The sequence below is a fragment of the Panthera pardus genome, unplaced genomic scaffold (assembly GCF_024362965.1).
Source record: "Panthera pardus isolate Hobbes unplaced genomic scaffold, ASM2436296v1 HiC_scaffold_24, whole genome shotgun sequence".
NCBI classification, from domain to species: domain Eukaryota; kingdom Metazoa; phylum Chordata; class Mammalia; order Carnivora; family Felidae; genus Panthera; species Panthera pardus.
Window position 1 is genome coordinate 127,647,674 of NW_026526810.1, and position 14,971 is coordinate 127,662,644.

The 14,971-nt window shown below is 42.2% G+C and overlaps 1 long non-coding RNA gene across 1 annotated transcript; it reads left to right on the forward strand.

Moving 5' to 3' along the window:
• Positions 1 to 4,433: 4,433 nt before the first annotated feature.
• On the forward strand, positions 4,434 to 6,108 carry LOC128773054 (uncharacterized). Its single transcript, XR_008417303.1, has 2 exons — positions 4,434 to 5,461; positions 5,848 to 6,108. It is a non-coding gene; the product is annotated as an uncharacterized LOC128773054 (long non-coding RNA).
• The last annotated feature ends 8,863 nt before the right edge of the window (positions 6,109 to 14,971 follow it).

Genomic DNA, 14,971 nt, shown 5'->3' on the forward strand with positions numbered 1-14,971 from the left:
AAGATAGATTTAAAAAAGTAGGAAGGACATAATCTCAGAATGAAAGTTCTTGTTAAGAACAGGGTTGGCAACATCAACGCCATGTACTGGTTCTGTCTTCCTCATTTTTAAAAACAGCTTTATCAAGATATAATCTACATATCATACAATACATTCCTTTTAAGTGCACAATTCAATATTTACAGCAAACGCATAGAGCTGTGCAACCATCTCACGACCTAATTTTAGAACATTGCCATCACCCCCAAAAGATACCTTTTGCCCGTTTGCAGTCACTCCCCATTCCCACCCCCCACCCCAGGGCTGGGCAACTGCCATTCTACGTTCTCCCTTTGTAGATTTGCCTTTCCTGGACATTTAATATGATGGAATCATATACGGCCTCCTCTGTCTGGCTTCTTTCACTTAGCATAATATTATCAAGGTCTATCCATGTTGTAGCACGTATGAGTACTTGATTTGTTTTCCTGGCTCAATGATACTTTATTGTACGGATATACCACATTTTGTTTAATGTCATTTCCATTTGTTGGCTATTATAAATAATGCTGCTAGGAACATATCTGTCAACAAGTTTTTGTATGGAATGTTCATATACAAGTTTTTTTTTTCTTTTTTTTCTTTTTTTTTTTTTTTCAACGTTTTTTATTTATTTTTGGGACAGAGAGAGACAGAGCATGAACGGGGGAGGGGCAGAGAGAGAGGGAGACACAGAATCGGAAACAGGCTCCAGGCTCCGAGCCATCAGCCCAGAGCCTGACGCGGGGCTCGAACTCACGGACCGTGAGATCGTGACCTGGCTGAAGTCGGACGCTTAACCGACTGCGCCACCCAGGCGCCCCAAGTTTTTTTTTTCTTATTGTTTTTAATTCTCTTGCGAATATACCTACAAGCAGCATTGCTGGATGTAGCAGGCATAATAATGGCCCCCTAACCATGTCTTCATCCTAAGCCCCAGAACCTGTGCATACATGTCCTTATGTGGCAAGAAACTTTGTGGGTAAGATTAAGGATCTTGAGACGAGGGGCACCTGGCTGGCCTTGTCAGTTAAGCGTCCGACGTTGGCTCAGGTCATGATCTCACGGTTCATGAGTTTGAGCCTCACATGGGGCTCTGTGCTGACAGTGCAGAGCCTGCTTGGGATATTCTCTCTCTCTCTCTCTCTCTCTCTCTCTCTCTCTCTCTCCTTCTCTCTCTGCCCCTTCCCCGCCCTCACTTTCTCTCAAAATAAATAAACTTTTTAAAAGATTTTGAGATGAGGAAATTATTTTGGATTATCAAAGTGGGACTAGTGTAATCATTATAAAGGAAGGGGAGACAAAAGCCAGAAAATATCAGGTGGTGCAGCATGAGATAGACTCTGGCTGTTGCTGAGTGTGGAGACGGAGAGAGGCTATGAGTCAAGGAATGCAGGCAGCCTCTGGAAAAGGCAAGGAATTCCTTCCCAGGGCCTCCAGAAGGAACACAGCTCTGCCAACACCTTGATTTTAAGCCAGTGAGACCCATTTTGGACTTCTGACCTCCAGAACTATCAGAGAATACATTTTTGTTATTTTAAACTGTCAAGACAGTGGTAATTTGTTACAGCAGCTGCAGGAAACAAATACACTGGGCTATAAGGTAATCCCAGCTTTACTTTCACGTTACTAACAGACCCATTGAGGGAGTCATCAGTGGATGGAATTAAGAGCACGATTTGCCAGGTGTATGGGTTCAAATCCAGCTCTACCATTTATTGTATGTCATCCCGAGTAGGTTTTTTAGAAGTTGTGCATTTCTGGAGCTCCTGGGTGGCTTGGTCGGTTGAGCATCCAACTCTTGATTTCAGGTCAGGTCACAATCTCACAGTTTGTGGGATCGAGCCCCGCGTCGGGCTCTGCGCTGGCAGTGTGGACCCTGCTTGGCATTCTCTCTCTCCCTTTCTCTCTCTGCCCCTCCCTTGCTCTCTATCTCTTTAAAAATAAATCAACATTTAAAAATAAATAAAAGTTGTGCATTCCTCAGCTTCCCCATCTATAAAATTGGGTAAATAAAAATATGTTTCTTGCATTCTGTTATGAGGATTAAATGAATACGTTGAATCGGACTTCGTATAACCCCTACTAGATGAGAAACACTACACAGAATCATTTACCCTTATCATTATTCACATGATCTTCCCCGAACAAATAGTAATAGCCTGTCCCAGAAATGAAACCAAAAGTCTAGTCAAACCTTTCAAAAAGGTGTTTTCTTCCTCCCAACAATCTTATTAAAATTTCCAAGTTCTTAAAACCAAGTTTACCCTAGAACTCAAGCTAAAGGTTTCAAGAAAGTCTCCTCCTTAGAGAATTATCTTTGAGAAGAATGCTTTTCCCTAAGCTCCTAGCTGTGGAAGACATCAGAGCCCCAAACTGCTCTTGGCAGTTCTGGTGCCGTCCAAGACATCTTGCTCAGAAATCACCGCTTAGTCCATGGACAACAATCTGGTGTATGTTTTTATCCAGTCCCTCAAAACATTGTAAGCACCTCACAAGTGTTGGCTGAATACCAAATAAATAAATGAAAGGGAGTTGAGCAGAAGAGCCCTCTAGTTCAAACTTCTAGTGATCTTCTTTCCAGAACAGATGAAGACTCTTTTATGACTTATGGATATAAAAAATGGGGAACTTGAATAACTTTGGGGGTGATACGGCATAGGACCCTAGTTTTGCAAATAAAAAAACTGAGAGACTGAAGGAAACATGCCACCTAAGAGTATCCAGCAAGTTGGCCACAAAGCAGGACTTGAACACAGCTCTTCTGTTCTCTGGCCCAGATGCCTCTCAAGATGTTGCTACCGATGAAAGGGGCTAAGACTTTGGACTAAATGGGGTGATCTCAGGTCATGCCCTCAGAATCACTTGTTGAATCAAGTTCCTGGTATCACCTTGTTTCATTTTCTTATACTTCTTCTCCCAAATAAAGCTTATTATTTTTAATTTTTTCATTTTTTGATGTTTATTCATTTTCTGAGAGAAAGAGACACAGAGCATGAGCAGGGAAGGGGCAGAGAGAGGGAGACACAGAATCCGAAGCAGGCTCCAGGCTCCGAGCTGTCAACACAGAGCCCGATGCAGGACCTAAACTCACAAACCGCGAGATCATGACCTGAGACGAAGTCGGATGCTCAACCGACTGAGCCACCCAGGCGCCCCATAAAGCTTTTTTTTTTTTAATTTTAGGGTTCAGTAAATCAAGGAAATGCTTTCAGTACTCTCTCTTTTCATATCACCTATCTTCAGCTCCCAATGAGCGTGAAAAGACATTGGCAAAAGCCACTATTATCTTTGGCTGGTATCCTGGGACCCATGACTTCCCCAAACCCGGCCTGAACTGCACAAATAGTAAGACTGGCTTGTGATGTTCAGCAAAACACAGAGACAATAATTAACGTGAACTCAAAAATGAAAAGAGTTAGCAGGAGGCCAGAGTTCCTCTTTTTCTTTCTTCCTGTACAACAAAGCACTTGATTAAATGTGAGACTGCTGACTGAAGAAATAAAAAATCAAAACAGGAAGTGATAAATGGCTAACAAAGCACTATATTCGAAAAAGAAGACTCTTAGATAACCTTCATGCTTTCAGAAATGAGTAGACAGAACTTGACTCAATGAAAAGTTATGCAGAGTATATGAACACATTCAACATCCATTCTCTTAGAAATACTTAATGTGAATAAACTCCCAGGGCCTCTTACTTTCCTCTTTTCAGGGAAGGGGTAACCTTATCACATGCATAGATTCATATACAAAAAGTGTCAAGATACAGACCTATTTCACCAACATAAAATAAACATGATCTTAACACTATTACCACCCTAAGTAAATAATTCCTCAATATCACCAAAATCCAGTCATTATTCAAATTTCCCCACTTGCCTGCTTGCTTGTTTTCTCTCTTTCACTTTCTTGGTTTTGTTTGTTTCAATCAATATCCAAGTAACAGCCCTACATAGATACATAGGAATCTATAGGTCTCTCTCTGTGTCTCTCATTTCTGTTACAGTTTTGTTTTTTATTTTGAAATGTGTTTGTTGAGGGGGATGCCTGGGTGGCTCAGTTGCTTCAGCATCTGACTTCGGCTTAGGTCATTACCTCGCTGTTCGTGTGTTCGAGCCCCTCCGCCACTCGCACTTTCTCTCTCTATCAAAAATAAACATTGGGGCGCCTGGGTGGCTCAGTCGTTAAGCGGCTGACTTCGGCTCAGGTCATGATCTTGCGGTCTGTGAGTTCGAGCCCCTCGTCGGGCTCTGTGCTGACAGCTCAGAGCCTGGAGCCTGCTTCAGATTCTGTGTCTCCCTCTCTCTGACCCTCCCCCGTTCATGCTCTGTCTCTCTCTGTCTCAAAAATAAATATAAAAAACGTTAAAAAAATTTTTTTTAAAAAATAAATAAACATTAAAAAATTTTTTTAAATGTGTTTGTTTTGAGGAAATCAATTTGTCTTATAGAATGTCTCTCATTGTGGATTTTGCTGATTATATCTCCATGGTGTTAACATGTTCCACCCCGGAGGCTTAATAAGAGTCAGATTCTCATTTTTGATGAGAATGTTTCTTCAGGAAGCACTCCATGCCTGGTTACCTCTCTCTCTTTTTTAAGTAACAGCGTTATTGATGTACAATTCACATCCCATAAAATTTACTCTTTTAAAGTATATAATTCTATGGTTTTCACCATATTCACAAAGTTGTACAACCAACACCATTATTTAATTCCAAAATTAGATAGAATTCCATCATCTGGGAAAGAAACCCCATACCCATTGGCAGTCACTCCCCATTCTCCACCTCAACGCCCTGCAAACACTAATCTGCTTCCTGTTACTATGTTTTCCTATTCTGTACATGTCATTTACACTTGACCCTTGAAGAAACAAGGCAGGGGTTAGGAGCACTGACGCCCCATGCAGTTGAAACTCCATGTATAAGCTTTGACTCCCCCAAAACGCAACAACTAATAGTCTACTGTTGACTGGCATCCTTACTGATAGCGTAAAGAGTTGCTTAACATGTATTTTATTGTTATATGTATTGTATATTGTATTCTTATAATAAAGTAAGCTAGAGAAAAAAATGTTATTAAGAAAATCATAAGAGAAAATAAGTTTATGGTATTGTACTGTTCATAAAAAAAATATATATCTGTGTAGAAGTGGCCCTGCACAGTTCAAACCTGTGTTGATCGAGGGTCAGCTGTAATGGAATCAGAAAGTATGTGTGTGTGTGTTCTTTTTAATGTTTGTTTATTTTTGATAGAGAAAGACAGAGTGCCAGTGAGGAAGTGGCAGAGAGAGAGGGAGACACAGAATCTGAAGCAGGCTCCAGGCTCTGAGCTGCCAGCACAGAGTCCGACACAGGGCTCGAACCCACGAACCACGGGATCATGACCTGAGCTGAAGTCGGATGCTCAACCGACTGAGCCGCCCGGGTGCTCCAGGCAGTATGTGTTCTTTTGTATCTAGATTTTGTTAAGCACTTAGCAGAATGTTTTCAAGTTCATCTGCCTTGTAGCATGTATCAATACTCGTTATGGCTGAATAATATTGCATTGTATGGATATGCCACATTTTTAATCCATTCAACAGTTGGTGAATATTTGTGTTGTTTCCATTCGTCTATGAGGAATAGTGCTGCTATAAACAGTCATGCACAGGTTTTGTGTGGACATGTTTTCATGACTCCTGGTACACTAAGGAGTAGACTTTCTGGATCATTACTAAAACCTGTTTAAGTTTTCTTGCAGTTCTTTTTTGTTCTTAGGGTGTGTATCTATGAGAATGTGCAGTCAAATTATTTTTTTTAATGTTTTATTTATTTTTGAGACAGAGAGAGGCAGAGCGTGAGCAGGGGAGGGGCAGAGAGAGAGCGAGACACAGCATCCGAAGCAGGCTCCAGGCTCCGAGCTGTCAGCACAGATCCCGACGCGGGGCTAGAACTCACAAACCACGAGATCATAACCTGAGCCAAAGTCGGACGCGTAACCGACTGAGCCACCCAGGCGCCCCCAAATTATTTTGTTTTAAAGTCACTTGAAATAGCTTCTGTCTGTGTGGTAACACCACAACTCAATACACACATTTTATTTCATTTTCGCTTCTGATTTGAGAGATTTCTATTTTTAATTTAATTTTGTTTTATATTTATGTGAAATATTCATATGGGCTCCCCATGTTCCTTCTTTGCTCCATTCCCTAAGAATCCCACTGAAAAGTGATCGGGCAGTCTCAGGTGAGGAAGACAGCCAGGTCTGGAGGTGCCCCAGCAATAGTCAGGGCTCAAAGAAGGCAAGAGGCCCAGCGGTCAGTGGCCTGGCAGTTGGGGCCTCAGAAGGGAAGCTGGCTAAATTGGCCAGTGGCAAAGCAGAACTGGGAGATCAGGTACGTGAAGTGGGATTGAGCAAATACATAAATACCTTGAGGGTAATGGGTAATGGGAAGCAGGCTTCTCATTATCAGGAAAGAGAGTTAACCAGTCTTAAAAGGGATCAATCTAGAATGGACCTTGTGGTGTTGGATTGGAATTGGGGGCATTGCTAAACTCACGGTTTGCAAAACAGAAGATGGATATAGAAATAGACAGCAAGTAACAATGAACAAACTCAGCACTCAGATCTTGGTTTCTAAGTGCCTTCTTTTCCCCCTGGCAACATGAACAAGGGACCCTTGGAGAAGTTACTGACTCTAGGAGTGAGGTACAGGAGGTATATACTGAGCCTGAAACATGCTGTGGTGTCAGAAAGCAAGGACGTGCTCTACTGAGGGTGACATCTCAAAGGGACAAAGAAGCCAGATTCTAGGGCAATTTGGAAAGCAATTAGTTAGTGAGAGTAACAGATTGCATTCCATCACCTGAAACAGGAATCCAGCAAGTGAGAAGAGAGAAAAGCACTTCCTGTGGTGGAATGGTACCTGGTAAATGTGGGAGGAGTGATAGAATCATAAAATCATCACCGGCAGTAATTAATTCAGTCAAGAAACGTGGACGGATGCTAAATCCAGCAGGTAAATGGACGAGAAACAGGATAGGGTCTTCTCACTGTGTTCTTACTTAGCGGGGAGGGGAAAGCCTTCTGGTATCTCCTCAAAGCCCACGAATCCTACTTAACAGGCCCCACTCATGGCTTCATTTGACCTCCACTACCTTCTTCTAGGCTCTGTCTCCAAGTACAGTCACAATGGGGTCAGGCTTCAACATGTGAATTCAGGGAGACGCACAATTCAGTTCTGTTGGGAAGGCATGCAATTCCTGTCCCTTACAAGGTCCCTCTGGCTGGGCTAAGATTCAACTTGACATGAGAAATTAACAGGAGAAAATTAAGTTTCATTGCATATGTATGGGGAATCCACGCAGACAAGGGAATTCCAAAGACAGTCAGGCAAAATGAGGTGTGTATTTCCATCCTAAGTAAGGAGAGGAGGGCAGGGTTCCCGGGACTTCAAGGGAAGGAATGTGCTTCATGAGGCAATAAAAAACACAGATGTTAGGTAACTAGATGTTTGCCCTGCCATATACATAGGACACTCAGATAAAATTTATCTCTGGTAATAATCTTTATTCTTGGAAAAGCCTTCAACTGAAATTCTTCTATTTAGCTAAGGGAGGGGGAATTTCTCCTGAGTCCGCAGAATCCCAGCATCTCAGAGCTGGAAGGCACTTGGAGATTACTTGGTGCTGAGTGCAAACACATTTAACTCCCTCAGGGCTCCTCTGGGTTATCTCAGCAGATTCTTGATGGAGTGCAGGGAATGACTGGGTGGGGATCTGGGTACCCTCTTTTCCATGCCTACGCTCTTCATCCACACTCCTTAATCAGGACTACTCCACTTTGATGTATCTTATATATGGGTTGTAGACATAGGATTCCTTTAAAGAACGAATTCTATGTATAATGATCACTCCCATATACTTTAAAAACCACTAATGACCCATTTTACATCTAAGGAACCTGAGGCCCTGAGTGATAGAGTTGTCCACGATGCCAAAGTAAAGCACAAAATGCTGTTTGTTGATGCCCAAGCATGTGCTGTTTCCAGAGCAACTTAGAGCCTTTTCTCCACCCGGCCCAGCTGCCGACATAGAGTCATATGGGGTTTGGGGGCCTCTTAGCAGGGACAGAGACAGGTTAAGGAGGGGCACAGATGGGGGCCTAGGAAGTTTCATCAGGGGCTCAGAGCAGCTTAGCATTCCAGATGGCATGGAAAATAGAATTGGCCTGTCACATCTGAAGGAACTTCCAAAAAAGTATGGGAACATGAAGTTCCTGTGCATCATTCAGGGTCAGTTCATAGAAAGATTACATTCTGTGCTCCATAAACAAAAGAACACAGCAATCCTCCTTTTACTTGTCAATCCAGACAGAATATACATACGTACAAATAGACATATGTATATTTTAAGTACTCAGTGCCTCCTGCTGCTGGAAGATGAAAATGCACAGATTTTATCCTTCAGATCTTTTCGACAAGGACGTAGAACCACAGAACCTGGGAGCTGAAGAACGCAGGACCTTTCAAGTGAGGGTCACAAAATTCCTAGGTGCTGGGCAGGTGATGGAAATGAAGAATATCATGTGATGCCAAGAGGCAGGACCACAAAGACGTGGGGAGTGCATGTAGCCTCCTACAGTACTCAAAGTTTAAAAAAATTAATGTTATTTATTTTCTTTTTTCTAATGTTATTTATTTTCACAAAATAATGGTTTCTCACGGCACAGAGGACAAAGGGTACATACAAAAAAGGATTCATCGAGGGGCCCCTGGGTGGCTCAGTCAGTTAAGCATCTGACTTTGGCTCAGGTCATGATCTCATGGTCCGTGAGTTCGAGCCCCACATCTGGCTCTGTGCTGACAGCTCAGAGCCTGCTTTGAATTCTGTGTCTCCCTCTCTCTCTGACCTTCCTCCATTCATGCTCTGTCTCTCTCTGTCTCAAAAATAAATAAACATTAAAAAATTATTTTTAAATAAAAAAAAAGAGGATTCATCAAAGAATAAACCACCCTTTCACCCCTGATGCCCAGGCAAGTTCCTCCCAGGAGGCAAAGAAAGTGACCTTCAAGAGATAGATTCTACCCTTAAAAGATATTTTATACACACACACACACACACACACAAGGATATTTTATACAAATGATAGCATATATGAACACACTTTTTTCCTTTCAGATTTTTTATACATTGTTCAGCTCTCACAGCTCCTTAAGAGCTTCTGTATGTGTGTGTGGTTTTTTCTTTTGTTTTTTCTTTTTTTTTTTTACATTTATTTATTTTTGAGAGACATAAAGACACACACACACACACACACACACACACACACACAGCGTGAGTAGGGGAGGGGCAGAGAGAGAATGAGACAGAACCCGAAGCAGGCTCCGGGCTCTGAGCTGTCAACACAAAGCCCAATGCGGGGCTCAAACCCACAAACTGTGAGATCATGACCTGAGCTGAAGTTGGACGCTTAACTGACTGAGCCACCCAGGAGCCTCGTGTGAGTGGTTTTTCAAAACAGGTATGTAACATTCTGTCAGATGAATGTACCAAGATTTTTAAATCAATGGACATTTAACTTATTTCCAGTATTTGCTATTATATAAGCAATATTGTAATTAATAACTCTGTATATGTCATTTTGCATGTGTGTAAGCATATCTGTGGTACAATTTCCTAAAAGTGGAATTACCTTCCTAAAGAGTATGTGTATTTAAAAAAAATTTTTTTAATCTTTATTTATTTTTGAGAGAGAGACAGAGTGTGAGCAGGGGAGGAGCAGAGAGAGAGAGAGAGACAGAATCTGAAGTAGGCTCCAGGCTCTGGGCTGTCAGCACAGAGCCTGATGTGGGGCTCAAACTTGCGAGCCTTGAGATCATGACCTCAGTCGAAGTTGGATGCTCAACTGACTGAGCCACCCAGGTGCCCCTGACATCTTTATGTGTGGTCTGAGGTAGTAATATTTTTTCAAAAATTTTTTAATCTTTATTTTTGGGAGACAGAGAGAGACAGAGCATGAGTGGGGGAGGGGCAGAGAGAGAGGGAGACACAGCATCCGAAGCAGGCTCCAGTCTCTGAGCTCTCAGCACAGAGCCCGACGCAGGGCTCGAACTCATAGACTGTGAGATCATGACCTGAGCCGAAGTCAGATGCTCAACCAACTGAGCCACCCAGGTGCCCCAAGTATGTGTATTTTTTTAAATTGTTTTAATTGAGATATAACATATATGCAAGAAAAATTAACAAGCGCACAGTGTTTAATGAAGACTATTTACATGTGTATCCACACGTATTCTCAACGCCAAACTCCAGATGCAGACATTATCAGCACCCTGGGAACCTCCATCCCCACCACTCCTAGTCAATACCTGGCCCCCTCGCCCAAGGTAACTATTATTATAACTTCTGTAATCAGAGGTTAGCTTTGCCTCTCCTTGATCTTCATAGAAATGGAATTATAAATATGTAGTCTTTGGACTGGCTTCTTTTAACTCAACACCACGTCTTTAACACAACTCTGTCTGATTCATCCATGTTGTGGCGCGTAGTTATAGTTTCCCGGTTTTCATTGTACGTGTTTTTCACCAGATTATAGACTAGACCTGTAACCGAACCAACGTGCGTTTGCTCCTTGGTGAGTCACAGATACACCAGGTGGGGTTGGCGCACAAAGTAAACTTTATTTGCAGCCAAGAAGGGGGTCATAGGGAATAGCTTCCAAAGCCGTGACTGACTCCCTGACAGAAAGGGAATGGGTGCCTTTTATTTAGGGTTGGGATGAATATTTAGGTAGGGAAGACTTGTCATTGTATGTAGAGGTAGGCATAAGGTCACGCACGTGACTTAAGGAAACATGCCTACACACACATTGCATGTTATGTAAATGAGACTGAGGCTTCCTCCTTGGGGGGAGATTTTAGTATTCTAATAAGGTAAAAGTAATTGCCAATCATTCCAGGGGCCACTCCGTGGTCCCTCTCAGTAGGCATGAGTCGGGGGTTTAGCTCAAAAGGCCTGGGTGGTCTTGGCCAGCGGGAGGTCTTATCATGGCGGTCACTACCACCTGAGGGGTGGTTTCAGCTTTCATTTGCCTGAGTTTAGAAGTAAGCCAGAAAGAAGTTTACGGAAAAGTGTAAGACAAAGGTCAGTACCAGCAGGTGGGCAGTAAAGGTCAAGTGTTGGGGTCTAGCTGGTGACAGACCTATGTTTAGCTTTAATAAACAGAGGCCAAGTTTTCCAAAGAGCTTCTATCACTTACGCTCCTGTCAGAAATGCCTGCGTGTTCTAGCAACTCCATTAATTCATCAGTACTTGATATTGTCCATCGTTTTACACTTTAACCATTCTAGCGGCTGTATAAAGATATTTCACTGTGATTTTTCTGATGACTAATAGCTTTTTCATGTGCTTTTGGCCAATTATATATTTTCTCTTGTGAAGTGCTTAAGAGATTAGTCCGTTTTTGTTAGGTCGATTGCTCCTTTTTATTGGTTTACGTATTGAGCTTTACGTATTGTGGGATACAAATCTTTTTCAAATATATGTGTTGTAAATATCTCCTCCTAATCTTTGGCTATCTTTTTGCCCTCTTAATGTTTGATGAAAAGAAATTCTTAATTTTAACAAAGCCCAAGTTATCAGTATTTTCTTTCATAGTTAGTATTTTGTGTGTGTGTCTTATAAAGGGTTTTTTTGCCTGCCTCAAGATCATAAAGATGTTCTGTTTTCTTGTAGAAGCTTTATTATTTTCCATTTCACAGTTTGATCTATTCTGTAACTGATTTTATATTTATTTATTTATTTATTTATTTATTTATTAATGTTTATTTTTTAGAGAGAGTGAGAGATAGAGCATGAGCAGGGGAGGGTAGAGAGAGAGGGAGACACAGAATCTGAACCAGAACCCGATGCAGGGCTCCAAACCACAAACTGCAAGATCATGACCTGAGCCAAAGTCATATGCTTAACCAACTGAGCCACCCAGGTGCCCCTTTTGGAACTGATTTTGAAAGTAGGAGTGTCTTAGTCCATTTGGGCTGCTATAACAAAGAAACTAAGATTGGGTGGCTTATAAAAAACAGAAATTTACTCTTGACAGTTTTGAAGGCTGGGAAGCCTAAGGTCCAGGCACTAGTAGATTCAGTGTCTGGTGAGAATCTGCTCTCGGTTCATAGGTGGCTATCTTCTTACTATAATCTTACATGGTGGAAGGGGCAAGGGGACTGTTTTATAAGGTCAATAATTCCATTTATGAGGGCTCTGCTCTCATCACCTAAAGGCCCCACCTCCAAATACCATCACATTAGGGATCAGAATTTCAATATATGGGGGCCTGGGTGGCTCAGTCCGTTGAGTTTCTGATTTCTGCTCAGGTCATGATCTCGCAGTTTGAGTTCATTCCCTGCATCAGGCTCTGTGCTGACAGCTCAGTCTCTCTCTCTCTCTCTCTCTCTCTCTCTCTCTCTCTCTCATTCTCTCTCTCTCTCATTCTCTCTCTCTGCCCCTCCCCCTGCTGTGCTCTATCTCTCAAAATAAACATTAAAAAAAATAAGTTCAATATTTGAATTTGGGGGGTACACAAACTTTCGGTCTATAGAAAGGGGATAAGAGGGGCACGTGGGTGGCTCAGTTGGTTAAGCGTCTGACTTGGGCTCAGGTCATGATCTCACAGCTTGTGAGTTCATCAGGCTCTGTGCTGATAGCTCAGAGCCTGCTTCAGATACTGTGTCTCCCTCTCTGTCTGCCCCTCCCCCACTCACACTGTGTCTCTTTCTCTTTCCTTCAAAAATAAACATTAAAATTTTTTTTTTAAATGGGGCGCCTGGGTGGCTCCGTCAGTTAAGCATCCAACTTCGGCTCAGGTTATGATCTCACAGGTCAGTTTGTGAGTTTGAGCCCCGCATCGGGCTCTGTGCTGGCAGTTCAGAGCCTGGAGCCTGCTTTGGATTCTGTGTCTCCCTCTCTCTCTGCCCCTCCCCTGCTCACACTCTGTCTCTGTCTCTCTCAAAAATAAATAAACATTAAAAAAAATTTTTTTAAATAAAAAAAGAAAGGGGATAAGATTCATTATTATTATTTTTTTTTTGGAAGAGAGTGTACATGCATGCATGTGTGCACTCATGTGCCCCCACAAGCATGAGCAGGGGAGGGGCAGAGAGAGAGAGAGAGAGAGAGAGGGAGAGAGAGAGAGAGAGAGAGAGAATCTTAAGCAGGTTCATGCTCAGCACAGAGCTTGATGTGGAGCTCCATCCCACGACCCTGGGATCATGACCTGAACCGATATCAAGAGTCGATGCTCAACCAACTGAGCCACCCAGGTGCCCCCAGATTCATTTTTTTCCCAGGTGGATATCAAACTCTATAAGTGGTTCATGCATTTTCAATTTTGACATGCATTTCCACATTGCCTCCCCCCATAGAAGTTGTATCAATTTACATTTCTGTTAATAATATGTAAGAATATCTATTTCTCCACACTCTCGTTAACACAACATGAGTGTATGTTTGTGGGATTTTCAATTAAACATTTGGCTTATGGCCCAAACAAAACAAACAAAACAAAAGCAATTAATTGAGGTTGCAAACTTAGGACCACCAATCCCGGTTCAATTATTCATCTCAAAAATGAAGCCTGGGAAGTGGGACAGTCTGCCGAAGCTCACACAGCTAGGAATAAAACTATGATCAGAACAAAGGTCTTCTTACGTTCAGCCTAAATATATTCTAGTTCATTATAGTCTGATACAATTATTTTCTGATAAAATTGAGAGTCAGAGATTAAGACACTTGAAACTAATCGATAGCCACGTGAGAATCCAGATCATCCCATTTCTGCCTCTTTCCCATGCTGTCTCAACTCGTACATTATTATTCATTCGTTACTCAATATGTCAGACCATCCACCATGCTCTGTACTTTCCTAGGCTCTGACGATACAGCCACAGACAAGACAGACACTCCCTGCCCTCCTTCACGTAACCACTCTTGTGTAAATGCTATGAAGCAGAAGAATAGGGTGGAAGAAACAGCTGTGTGATGCTAGTCAGGTGGGAGACACAGAAGGGGAGTCACTCCCCACAAGGAGCTTATATTTTTACATCTGGGGGAGGCAAACACTCTGAGATGTTAGCGTATCCAGTTTATTAGGAAATCTTAACTCACTTGGGGCGCCGCAAGGAAATGAATTCAATTTCTTCCATTCATTCTCTTCAACTACACTTTTGATTTGTAGGAGATCCCACTTTTTCTTCCGAATGATAGTTTCTTTGAGACGATCTTGCCTGATTCTAGAACTTATTAAGACAGAGTTGTCCTAGTATTTAACATTCAGCTCTGTTTAATTTCTTCACTTAGATTCGAGTTATCACCTGGTATCATTCCCTTTGGGTTGCAGGATTTCCTTTAATATTTAGTATATATTATATATTATTATGTAGTTATTTCTCTAAGGCAGATCTACTAGCCACAAATTCTCTCAGTGTTTATCTGGGAATGTCCTCATTTGACTTCATTTTTGAAGGGTAGTTTTGTTAAAGAATTCTTGTTTGACAGTTTTTTTTCTCCTTTGGCCCATCAAAAACACCATCCCACTGCCTTCTGTCCTTTATTGTTCCTGGCATCAACCTTTATTCTTATCCCCTGTATGTGATGAGTCACTCAAAAGTCAGGCAGTTTACAAGTCTGCCTGCCCCATCTTTTATTCTACTGGGCTTTCTAGTGTCTCCTCTGTATCTGTGCAAGGCTTTGTATTGAGCCAGGATAAGAGAGCCAGGCTCCCTCAAGATTCTCCTGAGCTTACACAGCCTTGCAAACAGCCTCCTCCCAGACCCCCAGAGTATGTGGGAGCTTATCAAAGTCCGTTATGGCTGCCTCATTACCTGGATCTCCCTACTAAACTTCTAGGAGGCTTTCTTGTCAGTTGTTGGCTCAATCAATATTGCAACCTTGGGCAGCTGCAATGTTGGAG